This window comes from Phyllobates terribilis, unplaced genomic scaffold, assembly GCF_046119375.1.
Source record: "Phyllobates terribilis strain yellow unplaced genomic scaffold, ASM4611937v1 Scaffold_9__5_contigs__length_417890890, whole genome shotgun sequence".
Classification (NCBI taxonomy): domain Eukaryota; kingdom Metazoa; phylum Chordata; class Amphibia; order Anura; family Dendrobatidae; genus Phyllobates; species Phyllobates terribilis.
The window spans coordinates 201239622-201257993 of NW_027362769.1; the positions used below are offsets into that span (position 1 = coordinate 201239622).

Sequence of the window (18372 nt, forward strand, 5' to 3'; positions counted from 1 at the left end):
TTTTTGTGGAATTGCAGAGACTAAAAAAATGAAACCACATATGTGTATTTTTTATTTTAATCTCTTTACTTTCAATGGGGGAAAGAGGTGATTTGAATTTTTATTTTATTTTTTTTTATTTGACCAACTAATAGCATATCAAACAAAGGGTGAATAAATATTATTTGCATATAAAACCCTTAAAATGTAACCTTAATTAAAGATAATTACAATTATCCATAGAAACAAATATTCCGAAGATCAAAGTGAAAAATAATAAATGTGCAAAACTAGTGATATAAAAATACAAAAGTATATGGATGATACACAATATACTGTATCAATGGGAACTAGTCTGCTCCTTTTGTCACCTATGATGACCCTTCCTGACTGCAAGGCTTGGCACCCTAAAATATAGTACGACAATGACGCCCCACTCACAAGTCGTCTATCCCTCAAAGTACCTATAAGTGTAATCAACAGTGAGCAATAGATAAGGGCACCTTGGCGTCAGAGGATTACAGCGGGGGACACTTAGGACAGGTGAGTACATGGATTTTATTATTTTATTCTTATTTTTACACAGGGACACTGCGGAAGCCGACTACTACTACCCTCATCATTGTCCCTGCCGGTGCTGATCACAGCGCCGGCAGGGAACCAGGATGAGGGCAGCTTTCAGAACCTGGCGCTTGGGAACAGCGCTAACTGTACCGCTGATTCACAGGCGCCGGTCCATGTAATCCTGATGCGGCACATGGGTGCCACACGTGTGACACACAAGGGACACGGATATATCCGGTGCCGGTAATATACGGACATGTGAAACCAGCCTAATAGTGAGCAATATATTAGGGCTAATATGATAATATAAACCTAGAAAACTATATCCATAAATTAGGCAACAGGAGTAAATTGTAAAATATGTATCTCTTTATTAAATCAATTAAAAACACAAAACATAAATGAATGTAATAAAAAATAATGAGGAGAGGAAAGAACGAGGTGAAAAGGAATAAAATGGTGTTATAGGAGGAGGGGGATGAGTATGCACTCCATGCTACATACAGGGAATACCAATTACAAAATGTCCATATATGATAAATTGCATAAAATAATATTATACATTATATGATTAAATTTAAAATGCATATACGAAATCTTAATGTCATAGCTTCATTGACCCCACTGAATAATATCAATATAATTTTATTTTTAATAAATATAGACCAAAAAAAAGGATATATTGCACAAACAAGTATTATATTAAGTCTAACGATTTAATGCTTAGATTATATATACCTATGTGCAAAAAAACTATTGTTCATCCAATGGATATAACCCAAGAAATATGCATAATGCATGTTATATATAAGTCTGCATGTCCAAACGTAATTCCACTGTTAATGCACAAAAATCTGCTATTTATAAAATGGATTTTATCCAAAAAATGCATTGTGCATGTTATATATATGCATGTGCATATCCATATATATTTAAATTATTTACGCAAAAATACAAATGTATGTATGTAAGGAACTATACATATCCAAACCACATGGTGAACAGTAAAAGTGATCACCATGTAATATCAAATGTCATAATGCAAAAAATAATCAAAGAGCAATAAGATCATAGTAAGTTTCATTTGTGCATATGAATAGGTACTGACCAGAGGCACATCATCACCCCCTCCACCTGCTCCAACGCACGTTTCGCTACCGCTTCATCAGGTAGTGAGGTGGAGGAGGAAGGGGCGATGTTTTATAGGGGGATTACGGCTGTGGTTACTTACAAATCAAGGGTGCCATGTTACCAGGCTCCATTACTGTCCCTCGCGTCCGGATAGCTGTCCTGTCTGCGACCGGATGTGCATCACCGAAGCGCGACCAAAGGTCGCAGTTCAATGACCAGACCCCAGTATCGGGCGCGAGAGCACACCGGAGCATGCGCAGTGTGGTGCACAGCAACCCTGCAGCCATAGTAGAAAAGGCCAAAAGTGTGGGTCAACATCAAAGCCGAAATATAATGAGAATAGCAAAATAGAACTGTATGAAATACAGAAAAAGATCTCTATATAATATAGTTAATGTGCGCACACACAATATTATGCCATATATAATGTGTATATGTCAAAGTGAATAAACACACTATAAACTCTCACCATGTATATGATACAGGTGAATAATTTGCTTAAATACTCTGTGCAGCACATGCTTAATATAACACACAGCGCCAGCGCAGCCAGGGTAAATCAGAGCAAAGATGGAGACAAAAAACCATAATAAAGTATGACTGTATGTATTAAAATGTTGATTCTTGTACGAACCCACAAAAATATGACATCTACAAATGAATATATCTAATTACCTTGTGTATGTATAGAGGTAAATGAATATACTAGCAGCTATTTATATGTGATAAATTAATATCCTTAATTCAATGTATAAGTGTATGTAAGTGATAGTTATATATGTGTATATACGAAAATTAAAAAAGCATAAAATATAATAAGAATATATATATGAAAAAGAGACGTGATCATGATAGAGAGGATAATACAAAAAATATATATCCAATGTTATACTTAGTGACGGAATTCATGTGAAACTGTGTGGCTGTTTGGGCGATGATGATGATACAAAGAGTCCTCCAGTCTGAAAGAGATAATAAAAATTAGTATCCACATATATCCCATAAAAATACCTCCACAAACTCATAAACTACCATTTATATATACAATAAAACTAATAATACATGTATATATTATATTATTCAATCAAATCCACTATGACTATATAAATTATATGATTCGATTGATAATAAGGACAAGACACTGAAGATGAGAATATACCAAAAAATCCAAGTGTATATGTAGCACCCTGAGGATTCGGCTGCTACAGGGGTATTGCACCTCAACCCAGAGGTGTGATATTCCACTCCCGGGTAAGGATGGAGTGTGGAACTGAGCTCAGTTAGCTGCATACACTACATACAACCCATTTCCGAGGGACAGACCGATGGTACTCCCACTAGGTATATGTGCAGGTACGACAGTGTCTGTCCCTGGCTGGAGTGGGAGGGGGGTGGAACATCCCAGTAGTGTAGGGGCAGATAGGGGGAGCAGTCTGGGTAAGGCTAGGAGCTCATTGGGTGCTGGTCACCTGAGCTCACACATAGAGGGAGTATATAAGGTGGGAACCATCTTAGATCAGGGTCAGTCAGTCAGTCAGTCAGTTCAGCCTGAGGAGAAGCCGAGCAGAGGAGCTCAGCCAGGAGGGCTGACAGGGAGCTGTGGCTCCTGCTGGGCCCAGCTCCAGGGCCAGGCTTGTAGTGGAGGAGGAAGAAGAAAGGCCCAGAGACGCAGAGCCAGAGGGAACCCTGAGATCCCAGAATTAAGCCAAAAGGGTGAAGGGTTGGCAGAAGAGGGCACCGGATCCCAAGCTGGCGGAGGCAAAAGTAACCCTTAGCCAGGAACCGGAGGTCGTGGTCAAGCTTTGCCACGACCCTCACCACATCCACCAGGAAGGTACACCAAGAGTAGGGTCAGGAAAGCCAGAGAAGGTTTTGCCACCAGGAGGCCCAAGGGAACCGGACAAAGGTGGATCCCTGGTGGGGACGGCCAGCAGAGAGAGAAAGAGAAGGGAGCTCAGGACCACGCTCCGGAACTGCCTGGGGGTTAGCCGAGTCCCACACCTGGTGAATGCAGCATGGCTCGGGTGGTCACTCAAGGCCAGAGTGACTGAAGGAACACCAGTGAGTAAAAACCCTGAAACTGCATCTCACGTCTCTGACTCTCCTTTCTGCACTATCACTACCCCCATCATCCGCACCAGCTGCCCTGAGGCCATACCCCTCCCGTTGGGGGTTATACCACCATCGCTGCACCCATACTACCGGCCTCAGCGGACTGTTCTGCAGCGGCGGCCTTGTGACCGCAAATCAACGGGTGGCGTAGTCGACACTTAACAACATCTACAAAGACTGCCACACACTTAGTTTGACACCCTGGGCACGGACCGGGTCACCGCCACGAGGACTACTACCCCTGTCAGATCCGGCTCCGGGTATCCCCTGAACATGGCCCAGGGGGCGCGTCATATACTTAAAGAAAACTCGAAAAACCCCACTGTTCGTTTAAACCTCTGAGGGTCATACTTCTTCGAGTGGTGATCCATTTACATTCAATCTGGGCCAGTTTTTTGGCTAGATTTTCCCTCCTATTCCCAGGATACAGATGGTCAATCCCTTTGACACGTAAGAGATGCCATTGATGAGGGTGGCAATCCCGAAAGTGTCTCGCCAAAGGTTTAAGTTTAGAAATAGCACCCACCTCATCTTGAGAAATTTTCTCGCTGCTCTAATATGTTTGATGTGTTACAAAGTACGTACCCTCAGCTCCTGAGTTAACATATCAATATACAAGAGTCCACAGGAACATGTGGCTTGGTAGATGACCATAGATGTTCTACAATTGATGAAATGCAGGATCTTGTAAATCTGCTCACCCATCGAATCCTGAAAGGTATCTGTTTTTTCAATATATCTGCCCACTTTGCAGTTGCCACACTTCCATGTGCCCCATTTGGGGCCCTTTGAGGCAAAGATATATGAAGACGTATCATGTACATGATGATTATGAACCAATATATCACGTAGTGTCTTATTACGTTTAGCCGTAATAAATGGACGATTTGATAGAAAAGGAATTATTGTCTGATCCTGTTGGAGAATTGGCCAAAATTTGGAGATGATATTGGTCATCTCCTTCCACCTTGAATGATAATTCTTGATTGATCGAACATGCCCATAAGATTCCTTTTTCCTTTTAGTAATGAGAAGAGATTGTCTATTGGTGTGTTTGGCCCGATAGTAGGCCTGTTGAATATTTTACATTTTGTTCCCACGATGTAATATCACATGCCTGCTCTTCAAAAGCTTTGTCTTGGTCACAAATACGATGTGCCCTAATAAATTGCCGGTCGGTATTGCCCGTATTACATGTGCCAGATGTGATTTGGCATGCAAGAAAGCATTGACACTAGTTTTCTTGCAATAAATATTTGTATGCAACTGTCCATGGTCATCAACACGAATATCCAAATCCAGAAAATCACTTTTCTTTAGCTCAATGTGATGGGTTAGTTTAATATTCCATGCATTTGTCATTGAGATGTTTTAAGAATTTTTCAAGTTCCTCACAGGAGCCCTGCCAACTAAACAACACATCGTCTATGAATCTCATCCAAGATATCACTGATGCCAATGACTTATGTTCAATGTTTTGGATGTATTCACGCTCCCAAAATCTCAAGAAGAGATTGACGTAAGACAGAGGCATATCTAGGTGGGGCGCAGTCGGTTCGATGTGTCTTCTTTGCCGGCGGCTGCGTTCTGCCACCCCCCGGACTGGGAGTCGGCAGTTCTCTGAGCAGAGACCGCGCTCAGAGTAGCTGCATTGTGCCGGCTCCCAGCGCTGAAGCTCTGACCTCAGGTCATGTGATCACGCTGCTGATGTCGCTCGCCGGTGGGCAGCTGCAGAGGCGGCCATTGGTGAAAACTGCTCTGTGCTTCAGAGCTGAAGACACCGAAGATGGAATGGAAGTGAAGATTCATTGTGGGGGGTGATTTATAGTATGGCTGACGGCTGATTTGCTGTGGGGGGTGATTTATGCTAAGGCTGGGGGGGTGATTTACTATAGGGGGTGATTTATGCTAAGGCTGGGGGGTGATTTACTATAGGGGGTGATTTATGGTATGGCTGGGGGGTGATTTATGGTATGGTTAGGGGGTGGTTTACTATTGGGGGTGATTTATACTATGGCTAGGGAGTGACATACTATGGGGGTTGATTTATGGTGTTGCTAGGCTGTGATTTACTATGGAGGTGACAAAGGGTATGCTGGAGGGTGATTTATGACATGGCTGGGGCAAGATTTACTATGGGGGGAGATTTATTGTATGGCTGGGGGAAAATTTATTGTATGGGTGGGGGGATTTACAATGGGGGGTGATTTATGGTATGGCTTGGGGGTGACTTACTATGGAGGGTGATTTATAGAATGACTAGGGGTGATGGGCGGCACGGTGGCGCAGTGGTTAGCACTGCAGCCTTGCAGTGCTGGGGTCCTGGGTTCCAATCCCACCAAGGACAACATCTGCAAGGAGTTTGTATGTTCTCCCCTTGTTTGCGTGGGTTTCCTCCGGGTTCTCTGGTTTCCTCCCACACTCCAAAGACATACCGATAGGGAATTTAGATTGTGAGCCCCGATGGGGACAGTGACAATAATGTACGGTATGTAAAACGCTGGGGAATATGTTAGTGCTATATAAAAATAAAAAGATTTTAAAAAAAGAAGATTATTTACTATGAGGGGGGGGGTGATTTACTATAGGGGGTGATTTTTGGTATGGTTAGGGTGTAATTTACTATTGGGGGTGATTTATTGTATGGCTGTAGGGTGATTTACTATGGGGGGTGATTTACCATGGGGGTAATTTACTATACAGGGTGATTTATGGTATGGCTGAGGGGTGATTTACTATAGGGGGTGATTTATGGTATGGATTGGGGGTGATTTACTTTGGGGATAATTTATGGTATGGCTTGTGGTGATTTACAATGGGGGGTGATTTACTATAGGGGGTAATATATGGTATGGCTAGGGGAAGATCTGTGGCATGGCTAGGGGTGATTTACTATGGGGATGATTTATGGTACGGCTGGGGGATGATTTACTATAGGCAGTGATTTATGGTATGGCTGAGAGTGATTTACTATGAGGGGTGATTTATGGTATGGCTGAGAGTGATTTACTATGAGGGGTGATTTATGGTATGGGTGAGGGGTGATTTACTATTATGGGGGTGATTTATGGTATGGCTGGGGGTGATTTACTATGGGGGGTGATTTATAGTATGGCTGGGGGGTGATTTACTATGGGGGTGATTTATGCTATTGCTGTGTGTGTAACTTACTATAGGAGTGATTTATGGTATGACTTGTGGTGATTTACAATGGGGGGGTGATATATGCTGTTGCTGGGGGGTTGATTTTGCTATAGGGGGTAATTTGTGGTATGGTTGGGGGAAGATCTGTGGTATGGCTAGGGGGTGATTTACTATGTGGATGATTTATGGTATGGCTGGGGGATGATTTACTTTAGGCAGTGATTTATGGTATAGCTGGGGGTGATTTACTATTAGGGGTGATTTATGGTATGGATAGGGGGTGATTTACTATGAGTGTGATTTATGGTATGGCAGGGGGGGTTATTTACTATGGGAGGTGATTTATGGTATGGCTGGGGGTTGATTTATGGTATGACTGGGGGGTGATTTACTATGAGGGGTGATTTATGGCATGGGTGGGGAATGATTTACAAAGAGGGGTGATTTACTATAGAGGGTGATTTATGGTATGACTAGGGGGTGATTTACTATGGGAGGTGATTTATAGTATGACTGGGGGGTGATTTACTATGGGGGGTGATTTATGGTATGGCTGGGGGGTGATTTACTATGGGGGTGATTTATGGTATGGCTGTTGGGTGATTTACTATGTGGGTGATTTATGCTATGGCTGTTGGGTGATTTACTATGGGGGGTGATTTATGGTATGGCTGGGGGGTGATTTATGCTATGGCTAAGGGTGATTTACTATGAGGGGTGATTTACTACAGAGGGTGATTTTTGGTATGGCTAGGGGTGACTTAATATGGGAGGTGATTTATGGTATGGCTGTGGGGTGATTTACTATGGGGGTGATTTACCATGGGGGAGTGATTTATGGTATGGCAGGGGGTGATTTACTATAGGGAGTAATTTATAGTATGGCTTGGGGGTGATTTATAATATGACTGGGGGTGATTTACTATAGAGGGTGATTTTTGGTATGGCTAGGGGTGACTTAATATGGGAGGTGATTTATAGTATGGCTGTGGGGTGATTTACTATGGGGGTGATTTACTATGGGGGGTGATTTATGGTATGGCAGGGGGTGATTTACTATAGGGGCTAATTTATAGTATGGCTTGCGGGTGATTTATAATATGACTGGGGGTGATTTACTATAGGGGGAGATTTATTGTATTTATGGGGGAGATTTATTGTTTGGCTGGGGGCAATATACTATGATGGGTGATTTATGGTATGGCTGGGGGGTGATTTACTATGGGGGTTTTTTTTATGGTATGGCTGAGTTGTGCTTTACTATAGGGAATGATTTATGCTATGGCTGGAGGTCATTTATGGTATGACTAGTGGTTGATTTACTAAGGGGATGATTTATGTTATGTCTTGGGGGTGACTTATTAGGGGGGGTGGTTTATGGAATGGCTAGGGGTGATTTAATATGGGAGGTAATTTATGCTATGGTTGGGGGGATGATTTACTATAGTGGTTGATTTATGGTATGGCTAGGAGGTGATTTATTATGGGGGGTGATTTATGGCATGGCTGGGGAGTAATTTACTATGGGGGGTGATTTATGGTATGGCTAGGGGGTGATTTACTATAGGGGGTGATTTATGGTATGGCTGGGGGGGGAGATTTATTATGGGGGGTGATTTGTGGTATGGCTAAGGGGTGATTTACTATAGGCGATGATTTATTGTATGGCTGGGGGATGATTTACTATGGGGCGTGATTTATGGTATGCTTGGAGGTAATTTACTATGGGGGTGATTTATGGCATGCTTGGAGGTAATTTACTATGGGGGTGATTTATAATATGGCTGGGGGTGATTTACTCTAGGGGATGATTTATGCTATGGCTGGGGGGGTGATTTACTATAGAAGTGATTTATGGTATTGGCTGGAGGGTGATTTACTATGGGGGGGATTTATGGTATGGCTGGGGGGTTATTTACAATAGAGGGTGATTTATGTATGGCTCGGGGGTGATTTACAATAGGGGTGAATTATGCTATGGCTGGGGGGTGGTTTACAATAGAGGGTGATTTATGGTATGACTAGGGGGTGATTTACTATGGGGGTGGTGATTTATGCTATGGAGGGGGAGGTGATTTAATATAGGAGGTGATTTATGTTATGGCTAGGGGGCGATTTACTATGGGTGGTGATTTATGGTATGGCTAGGCGGTGATTTACTATGGGTGATGATTTATGTTATGACTGAGGATTGATTTATGGTATGACTGAGGAGTGATTGATGGTATGGCTGGGGGGTGATTTATGGTATGACTGTGGGGTGATTTATGGTATGGCTGGGGGGTGATTTACTATGGGGGTAATTTACTATTTAAGGTCATTTATGGTATGACTGGGGGTTGATTTACTATGGTGGGTGATTTATGGTATGGCTGGAGGGTGATTTACTATGAGGGGTGATATATGGTATGGCTGGGGAGGTGATTTACTATAGAGGGTGATTTATGCTATGGCTGGGGGGTGATTTACTATAGGGGGGTTATTTATGGTATGACTGGGGCTGATTTATGGTGTGTCAGGGGAGCAGGGCCGGCTCCAGGTTTTTCTGGGCCCCGGGCGAAAGAGTCTCAGTGGGCCCCTTTAACACATACCATGATTCATGATGCAGAGATACGGCGGAGAAATATATATATATAGTACAATGCAAAGATTTCACTTCTTACATTACATGAGTGATATCTATTGTAAATTCCACAATAGCTCAGAAACCGGTGAATCGCTCCACACAGAATACTGTCCCCCATATAACGCTCCATACAGAATACTGGCCCCCATATAAGGCCCCATACGGAATACTGGCCCCCATATAAGGCCCCATACGGAATACTGGCCCCCATATAAGGCCCCATATGGAATACTGGCCCCCATATAAGGCCCCATACAGGATACTGGCCCCCATATAACGCTCCATACAGGATACCGGTCCCCATATAACGCTCCATACAGGATACTGATCCCCTTATAAAACTCCATACAGGATACTGGCCCCCATATAACGCTCCATACAGGATACCGGTCCCCTTATAACGCTCCATACAGGATACCGGTCCCCTTTTAACGCTCCATACAGGATACTGGTCCCCATATAATGCTGCATGCAGGCTGTTACCCCCCACATAATGCCCCATACAGGCTGTCCCCCCCTTATAATGCTCCATGCAGGCTGTTACCCCCCCCTTATAATGCACTATGCAGGCTGTTCCCCACCTTATAATGCCCCATACAGGCTGTCCCCCCCTCTTTATAATGCCCCATGCAGGATGTCACCCCCCCTCTTTATAATGCCTCATGCAGGATGTCACCCCCCCTCTTTATAATGCCTCATGCAGGATGTCACCCCCCCTCTTTATAATGCCTCATGCAGGATGCCCCCCCCCTTTCTTTATAATGCTCCATGGAGGATGCCACCCCCTCCCCCCCTTTCTCTTTATACTGCCCCATGCCTCCATACATTAAAAAAAAAAAAATCAAATACTCACCTCCCTTCTCCTCACCTGCTACCTGCTGCCCGCTGCCCGCTGCTCGGGTCCGAACTCCAGCGTTGTCAGCGTCTTCCCGCTCAGCACTCCCTGTGATGGCTCAGGGGAGGGCGCGGTGTAAAGACGTCACCGCGTCCTCTGACCTTAGACGTCACAGGGAGCCCAGAGCAGGAAGACAGCTGATCTGTGGAGGCACGGGGAGAGGTAAGTATCCAGCTGCCGGGGCCCTGAGCAAGCGGCGGAGAAGGGCGGGCGCTGACACCGCTCTCCTCCGCCCATAGCCCAGCGGGGTGCGCGACCGCCAGTGGGCCCCTCTGCCTGCTCAGGGCCCCGGCATATGCCCGGGTGCGCCGGGTGCTGACGCCGGCACTGCAGGGGAGGATTTACTATGGGGGTGATTTATGGAATGGCTGGGGGGTGATTTATGGTATTGCTGGCGGGTGTTTTACTATAGGGGCGTGATTTATGGTATGGCTGGGGGGTGATTTATGGTATAGCTTGGGGGTGATTTACTATGGTGGGTGATTTATGGTTTGGCTGAGGGGTGATTTATAATATGACTGGGGTGCTTTACTATAGGGGATTATTTATGATATGGCTAGGGTGTAATTTACTATTAGGGGGTGATTTATAGTATTGCTGGGCAGTGATTTATGGAATGGCTAGGGGTGATTTACTAAGGGGGTGATTTATGATATGGCTGGGGGGTGATTTACTATGGGGGTGATTTATGGTATGGCTGGGGGGTGATTTACTATAGTGGGTGATTTATAGTATGGCTTGGGGTGACAATATGGGGGGTGACTTATGGTATGACTGATGGGTGATTTATCGTGTGGTTGGGGGTGACTTACTATTGGGGTGATTTATGGAATGGCTATGGGTGATTTACTATGGGAGATGATTTATGCTATGGCTGGGGAGGTGATTTACTATAGGGGGTGATTGGTGCTATGGCTGGGGGGGTGATTAACTATAGGGGGGTGATTTATGGTATGACTAAGGGGTGATTTATGGTATGGCTGAGTGGTGATTTACTATGGGGGTGATTTATGGTTTGGCTGGGGGTGATTTACTATAGGAGATGATTTATGGTATGGCTGGGGGGTGATTTACTATGGGGGGTGATTTACTATGGGGGGTGAATTACTATGGGGGAGTGATTTATGGTATGGCTGGGGAGTGATTTACAATGGGGGTGATTTATGGTATGGCTGGGGGTGATTTATGGTATGGCTGGGGGGTGATTTACTATAGGGGGTGATTTATAGTATTCCTGGGGGGTGATTTACTATGGGGGTGATGTATAATATGACTGAGGGTGATTTACTATAGGGGATGATTTTTGGTATGGCTAGGACGTAATTTACTATTGGGGGGGAGATTTATTGTATGGCTTGGGGGTGACTTTCTATGGGGGTTGACTTATGCTATGGCTGGGGGGGGTGATTTACTATGGGGGGTGATTTATAGTATTCCTGGGGGGTGATTTACTATGGGGGTTATTTATAATATGACTGAGGGTGATTTACTATAGGGGATGGTTTTTGGTATGGCTAGGACATAATTTACTATTGGGGGGGTGATTTATTGTATGGCTGGGGGGTGATTTACTATGGAGGATGATTTATAGTATGGCTGGGGGGTGATATACTATGGGGTGATTTATGCTATTGCTGGGGGGTGGATTTACTATAGGGGGGTGTTTTATGGTATGGATGGGGTCATTTATGGTATGACTAGGAGGTGATTTACTATGGGCATGATTTATGGTATGGCTTGGGGGTGACTTTCTATGGGGGTTGACTTATGCTGTGGCTGGGGGGGTGATTTACTATGGGGGCTGATTTATGGTATGGCTGGGAGGTGATTTACTATGGGGGATGACTTATGTTATGGCTGGGGGGTGATTTACTATGGGAGGTGATTTATTGTATGGCTGGGGGGTGATTTACTATGGGGGGTGATTTATGCTATAGCTAGCGGGTGATATACTATTGGGGGTGATTTATGGTATGACAGGGGGTGATTTACTACAGGAGGGTTATTTATGCTTTGGCTAGTGGGTTATTTACTATGGGGGCTGATTTATGGTATGGCTAGGGGGTCATTTATGGTATGACTAGAGGGTGATTTACTGTGGGGGTGATTTATGGTATGACTGGGGGGTGAATTACTATAGAGGGTGATTTATGGTATGGCTCAGTATTAATTTATGGTATGGCTGGGGGGTGATTTACTATGGGAGTTTATTTATGGTATGGCTGGGGGTGATTTACTATTGGGGTGATTTATGATATGGCTGGGGGGTGATTTACTATAGGGGGTGATTTAAGGTATGGCTGGGGGGTAATTTATGGTATGGCTGGGGTGTGATTGATGGTATGTCTGGGGTGATTTACTATGGGGGTGATTTATACTATGGCTGGGGGGTGATTTACTATAGGGGGTTATTTATGGTATGGCTGGGGGTTGATTTACTATGGGGGTAATTTATGGTATGGCTGGGGGGTCATTTATGGTATGACTAGAGGGTGATTTACTATGGGGGTGATTTATGGTATGGCTGGGCGTTGAATTACTATAGAGGGTGATTTATGGTATGGCTAGGGGTGATTTACTATGGGGGTGATTTACTCTGGGGGTGATTTATGGTATGCCTAGGGGTGATTTACTATGAGGGTGATTTATGGTATGGCTGGGGCGTGATTTATGGTATGTCAGGGGGGATTTACTATGGGGTGATTTTTGGTATTGCTAGGGGGTGATTTACTATGGGGGTAATTTATGGTATGGCTGGGGGGTGATTTACTATGGGGGTGATTTATAATATGACTGGGGGTCATTTACTATGGGAGGTGATTTATATTATGGCTGGGGGTGATTTATAGTATTGCTGGGAGGTGATTTACTATGAGGGGTGATTTATGGTATGGCTGGGGGGTAATTTATAATATAGCTGGGATGTGATTTACTATGGGGGGTGATTTATGGTATGGCTGGGGGGTGATTTACTATGGGAGGTGATTTATAGTAGGGCTGGGGGGTGATTTACTATGGGGGGTGATTTATGGTATGGCTGAGTTGTGATTTATTATAGGGGATGATTTATGGTATGATTGGGGGGTGATATACTATGGGGGTGATTTATGCTATGGCTTGGGGGGTGATTTATGCTATGGCTAAGGCTGATTTACTATGGGGGTGATTTATAATATGACTGGGGGTGATTTACTATAGGGGATGATTTATTGTATAGCTAGGGAGTAATTTAGTATTGGGGGTGATTTATTGTATGGCTGGGGGGTGATTTACTATGGGGAGTGATTTATGGTGTGGCTGGGGGGTGATTTACTATAGGGGGTGATTTATGATATGGCTGGGGGGTGATTTACTAGGGGGGTGATTTATGGTTTTGGCTGGCGAGTGATTTACTATGGGGGGTGATTTATGCTATGGCTGGGGGGTGATTTACTATGGAGGGTGATTTACTCTAGGGGGTGATTCATGATATGGCTGGGGTGATTTACTATAGGGGGAGATTTATTATATTTAAGAGGGAGATTTATTGTTTGGTTGGGGGCGATATACTATGATGGGTGATTTATGGCATGGCTGGGGGGTGATTTATGATATGGCTGGGGGAAGATTTACTATGGGGGGAGATTTATTGTATGGCTGGGGGAAGATTTAGTGTGGGGGATGATTTATTGTATGGGTGGGGGGGATTTACAATGGGGGTGATTTATGGAATGACTAGGGGTGACTTACTATGGGGGGGTGATTTATGCTATGGCTGGGGAGGTGATTTACTATAGGAGGTGATTTCTAGTATGGCTAGGGGGTGATTTACTATGGGAGGTGATTGATGGTATGACTGAGGGGTGATTTATGGTATGGCTGGGGGATGATTTACTATGAGGGGTGATTTATGGTATGGCTGGGGGATGATTTACTATGAGGGGTGATTTATGGTATGGCTGGGGAATGATTTACTATGAAGGGTGATTTACTATAGGGGGTGATTTATGCTATGACTAAGGGGTGATTAACTATGGGGATGATTTATTGTATGGCGGGGGGATGATTTACTATGGGGGTGTTTTATGCTATGGCTGCGGGGTGATTTACTATGGGGGTTATTTATCGTATGGCTGGGGGTGATTTATGGTATGGCTAGGGGTGATTTCCTATGAGCGGTGATTTATTGTATGGCGGGGGGATGATTTACTATGGGGGTGATTTATGTCATGGCTGCGGGGTGATTTAATATGGGGGTTATTTATGGTATGGCTGGGGGTGATTTATGGTATGGCTAGGGGTGATTTCCTATGAGGGGTTATTTATTGTATGGCTGGGGGATAATTTACTATGAGGAGTGATTTACTATAGAGGGTGATTTATTTTATGGCTAGTGAGTGACTTACTATGGGGGGGTGATTAATGGAATGGCTAGCGGTGATTTACTATGGGGGGTGATTTATGGTCTGGCTGGGGGGTGATTTACTATGGGGGTGATTTATGGTATGGCTGGGGGTTGATTTACTATGGGAGGTGATTTATGGTATGGCTGGGGGATGATTTACTATGGGGAGTAATTTACTATGAGGTAGTGATTTATGGTATGGCTGGGGGGTGATTTACTATGGGGGTGATTTATGGTATGGCTGGAGGGTGATTTACTATAGGGGTGATTTATAGTATGGCTGGGGGGTGATTTACTATGGGGGTGATTTATGCTATGGCTGCGGGGTGATTTACTATGGGGGTTATTTATGGTATGGCTAGGGGTGATTTCCTATGAGGGGTAATTTATTGTATGGCTGGGGGATGATTTACTATGAGGGGTGGTTTACTATAGAGGGTGATTTATTTTATGGCTAGTGAGTGACTTACTATGGGGGGTGATTTATGGTCTGGCTGGGGGGTGATTTACTATAGGAGGTGATTTATGGTATGGCTGGGGAGTGATTTATGGTATGGCTGGGGAGTGATTTATGGTATGGCTGGGGGGTGATTTACTATGGAGGTAATTTACTATAGAAGTTGATTCATGTTATGGCTGGGGAGTGATTTATGTTATGGCTTGGGAGTGATTTATTGTATGGCTGGGGGGTGATTTACTATAAGGGGTGATGTACTATGAGGGGTGATTTACTATAGAGGGTGATTTATGGTATGGCTGGGTGCTAATTTATGGTAAGGCTGGGGGGTGATTTACTACAGGGGATGATTTATGGAATCGCTGAGGGGTGATTTACTATGGGGGGTCATTTATAATATGGCTGGGTGTGATTTACTCTGGGAGGTGATTTATGGTATGGCTGGGGGCAGATTTATGATATGGCTGCGGGGTGATTTAGCATAGGAGATGATTTATGGAATGGCTGAGGGGTGATTTACTATGGGGGGTCATTTATAATATGGCTGGGGGTGATTTACTCTGGGAGGTGATTTTTGGTATGGCTGGGGGCAGATTTATGATATGGCTGGGGGGTGATTTAGCATAGGAGATGATTTATGGAATGGCTGAGGGGTGATTTACTATGGGGGGTGATTTATAATATGGCTGGGGGTGATTTACTATAGGGGGTAATTTATGGTATGGCTGGGGGAGATCTATGGTATGGCTAGGGGATGATTTACTATGGGGGTTGATTTATAGTATGGCTGGGGGTGATTTACTATGGGATTGATTTATGGTATGGCTGGGGCGAAATTTACTATGGGGAGTGATTTATAATATGGCTGGGGGTGATTTACTATAGAGGATGATTTATGGTATGGCTGGGGCGAAATTTACTATGGGGAGTGATTTATAATATGGCTGGGGGTGATTTACTATAGAGGATGATTTATGGTATGGCTAGGGCGTAATTTACTATGGGGGGTGCTTTATAGTATGGCTGGGGGGTGATTTACTATGGGGGTTGATTTATAGTATGGCTGAGGGGTGATTTACTATGGGAGTGATTTATGGTATGGCTGGGGGGTAATTTACTATGGGGGGTGATTTATAATATGGCTGGGGGTGATTTACTATAGAGGATGATTTATGGTATGGCTAGGGCGTAATTTACTATGGGGGGTGATTTATGGTATGGCTGGGGGGTGATTTACTATGAGGCGTGATTCATGGTATGGCTGGAGGGTCATTTATGGTATGACTAGAAGGTGATTTACTATGGGGGATTTAAGGTATGGCTGGGGGTTGATTTACAATCGGGGGTGATTTATGGTATGGCTTGGGGATGACTTACTATGGGTGGTTATTTATGGAATGGTTAGGGGTGATTTACTATGGGGGGTGATTTATGCTATGGCTGGGGAGGTGATTTACTATGGGTGGTGATAGATGGTATGACTGAGGGGTGATTTATGGTATGGCTGTGGGATGATTTACTATAAAGGGTGATTTACTATAGGGGGTGATTTATGCTATGATTAAGGGTTGATTAACTATGGTGGTGATTTATTGCTTGGAGGGGGGGTTGATTTACTATGGGGGTGATTTATGGTATGGTTGGGGGTGATTTATGGTATGGCTGGGGAGTGATCTATGTTATGGCTGGGGAGTGATTTATGGTATGGCTGGGGGGTGATTTACTATAAGGGGTGATGTACTATGAGGGGTGATTTACTATAGAGGGTGATTTATGGTAGGGCTGGGGAGTGATTTACTCTGGGAGGTGATTTACAGTATGGCTGTGGGGTGATTTACTATGAGGGGTGATTTATGGTCTGGCTGGGGGGTGATTTAGTATAGGAGGTGATTTATGGTATGGCTGGGGGTGATTTACTATGGGGGTAATTTACTATAGAAGGTGATTCATGGTATGGCTGGGGAGTGATTTATGGTATGGCTGGGGGTGATTTACTATAAGGGGTGATGTACTATGAGGGGTGATTTACTATAGAGGGTGATTTATGGTGTGGCTGGGGGGTGATTTACTCTGGGAAGTGATTTATGGTTTGGCTGGGGGCTGATTTATGGTATGGCTGGGGGGTGATTTACTTATAGGGGATGATTTATGGAATGGCTGAGCGGTGATTTACTATGGGGGGTGATTTATAATATGGCTGGGGGCGATTTACTATAGGGGTGATTCATGGTATGGCTAGGGGGTTATTTATGCTCTGGCTGGGGGGTGATTTACTATAGGGGGGCGATTTATGTTATGGCTGGGGGGAGATCTATGGTATGGCTAGGGGGTGATTTACTATGGGGGGTGATTTATAGTATGGCTGGGGGGTTATTTACTATGGGAGTGATTTATGGTATGGCTGGGGGGTAATTTACTAGAGGGGGTGATTTATAATATGGCTGGGGGTGATTTACTACAGAGGATGATTTGTGGTATGGCTAGGGTGTAATTTACTATGGGGGGTGATTTATAGTATGGCTGGGGGGTGATTTACTATGGGAGCGATTTATGGTATGGCTGGGGGGTGATTTACTATGAGGGGTAATTTATGGTATGTCTAGAGGGTGATTTACTATGGGGGTGATTTATGGTATGGCTGGGGGGTGAATTACTATAGAGGGTGATTTATGGTATGGCTAGGGGTGATTTACTATGGGGGTGATTTATGGTATGTCTAGAGGGTGATTTACTATGGGGGTGATTTATGGTATGGCTGGGGGGTGAATTACTATAGAGGGTGATTTATGGTATGGCTAGGGGTGATTTACTATGGGGGTCATTTATGGTATGTCTAGAGGGTGATTTACTATGGGGGTGATTTATGGTATGGCTGGGGGGTGAATTACTATAGAGGTTGATTTATGGTATGGCTAGGGGTGATTTACTATGGGGGTGATTTATGGTATGTCTAGGGGTGATTTACTATGGGGGTGATTTATGGTATGGCTGGGGCGTGATTTATGGTATGTCAGGGGGGATTTACTATGGGGTGATTTTTGGTATTGCTAGGGGGTGATTTACTATGGGGGTAATTTATG

The 18372-nt window shown here is 44.2% G+C and overlaps 1 long non-coding RNA gene across 1 annotated transcript in view; it reads right to left on the reverse strand.

Annotated features, from left to right (window-relative positions):
• Positions 1-2594: 2594 nt before the first annotated feature.
• The window catches only part of LOC141160918 (uncharacterized), a 149414-nt gene continuing 133636 nt past the window's right edge, over positions 2595-18372 (reverse strand). Inside the window, exon 5 of the long non-coding RNA XR_012250572.1 lies at positions 2595-2636. This is a non-coding gene — a long non-coding RNA (uncharacterized lncRNA). The remainder of the gene's footprint in view (positions 2637-18372) is intronic.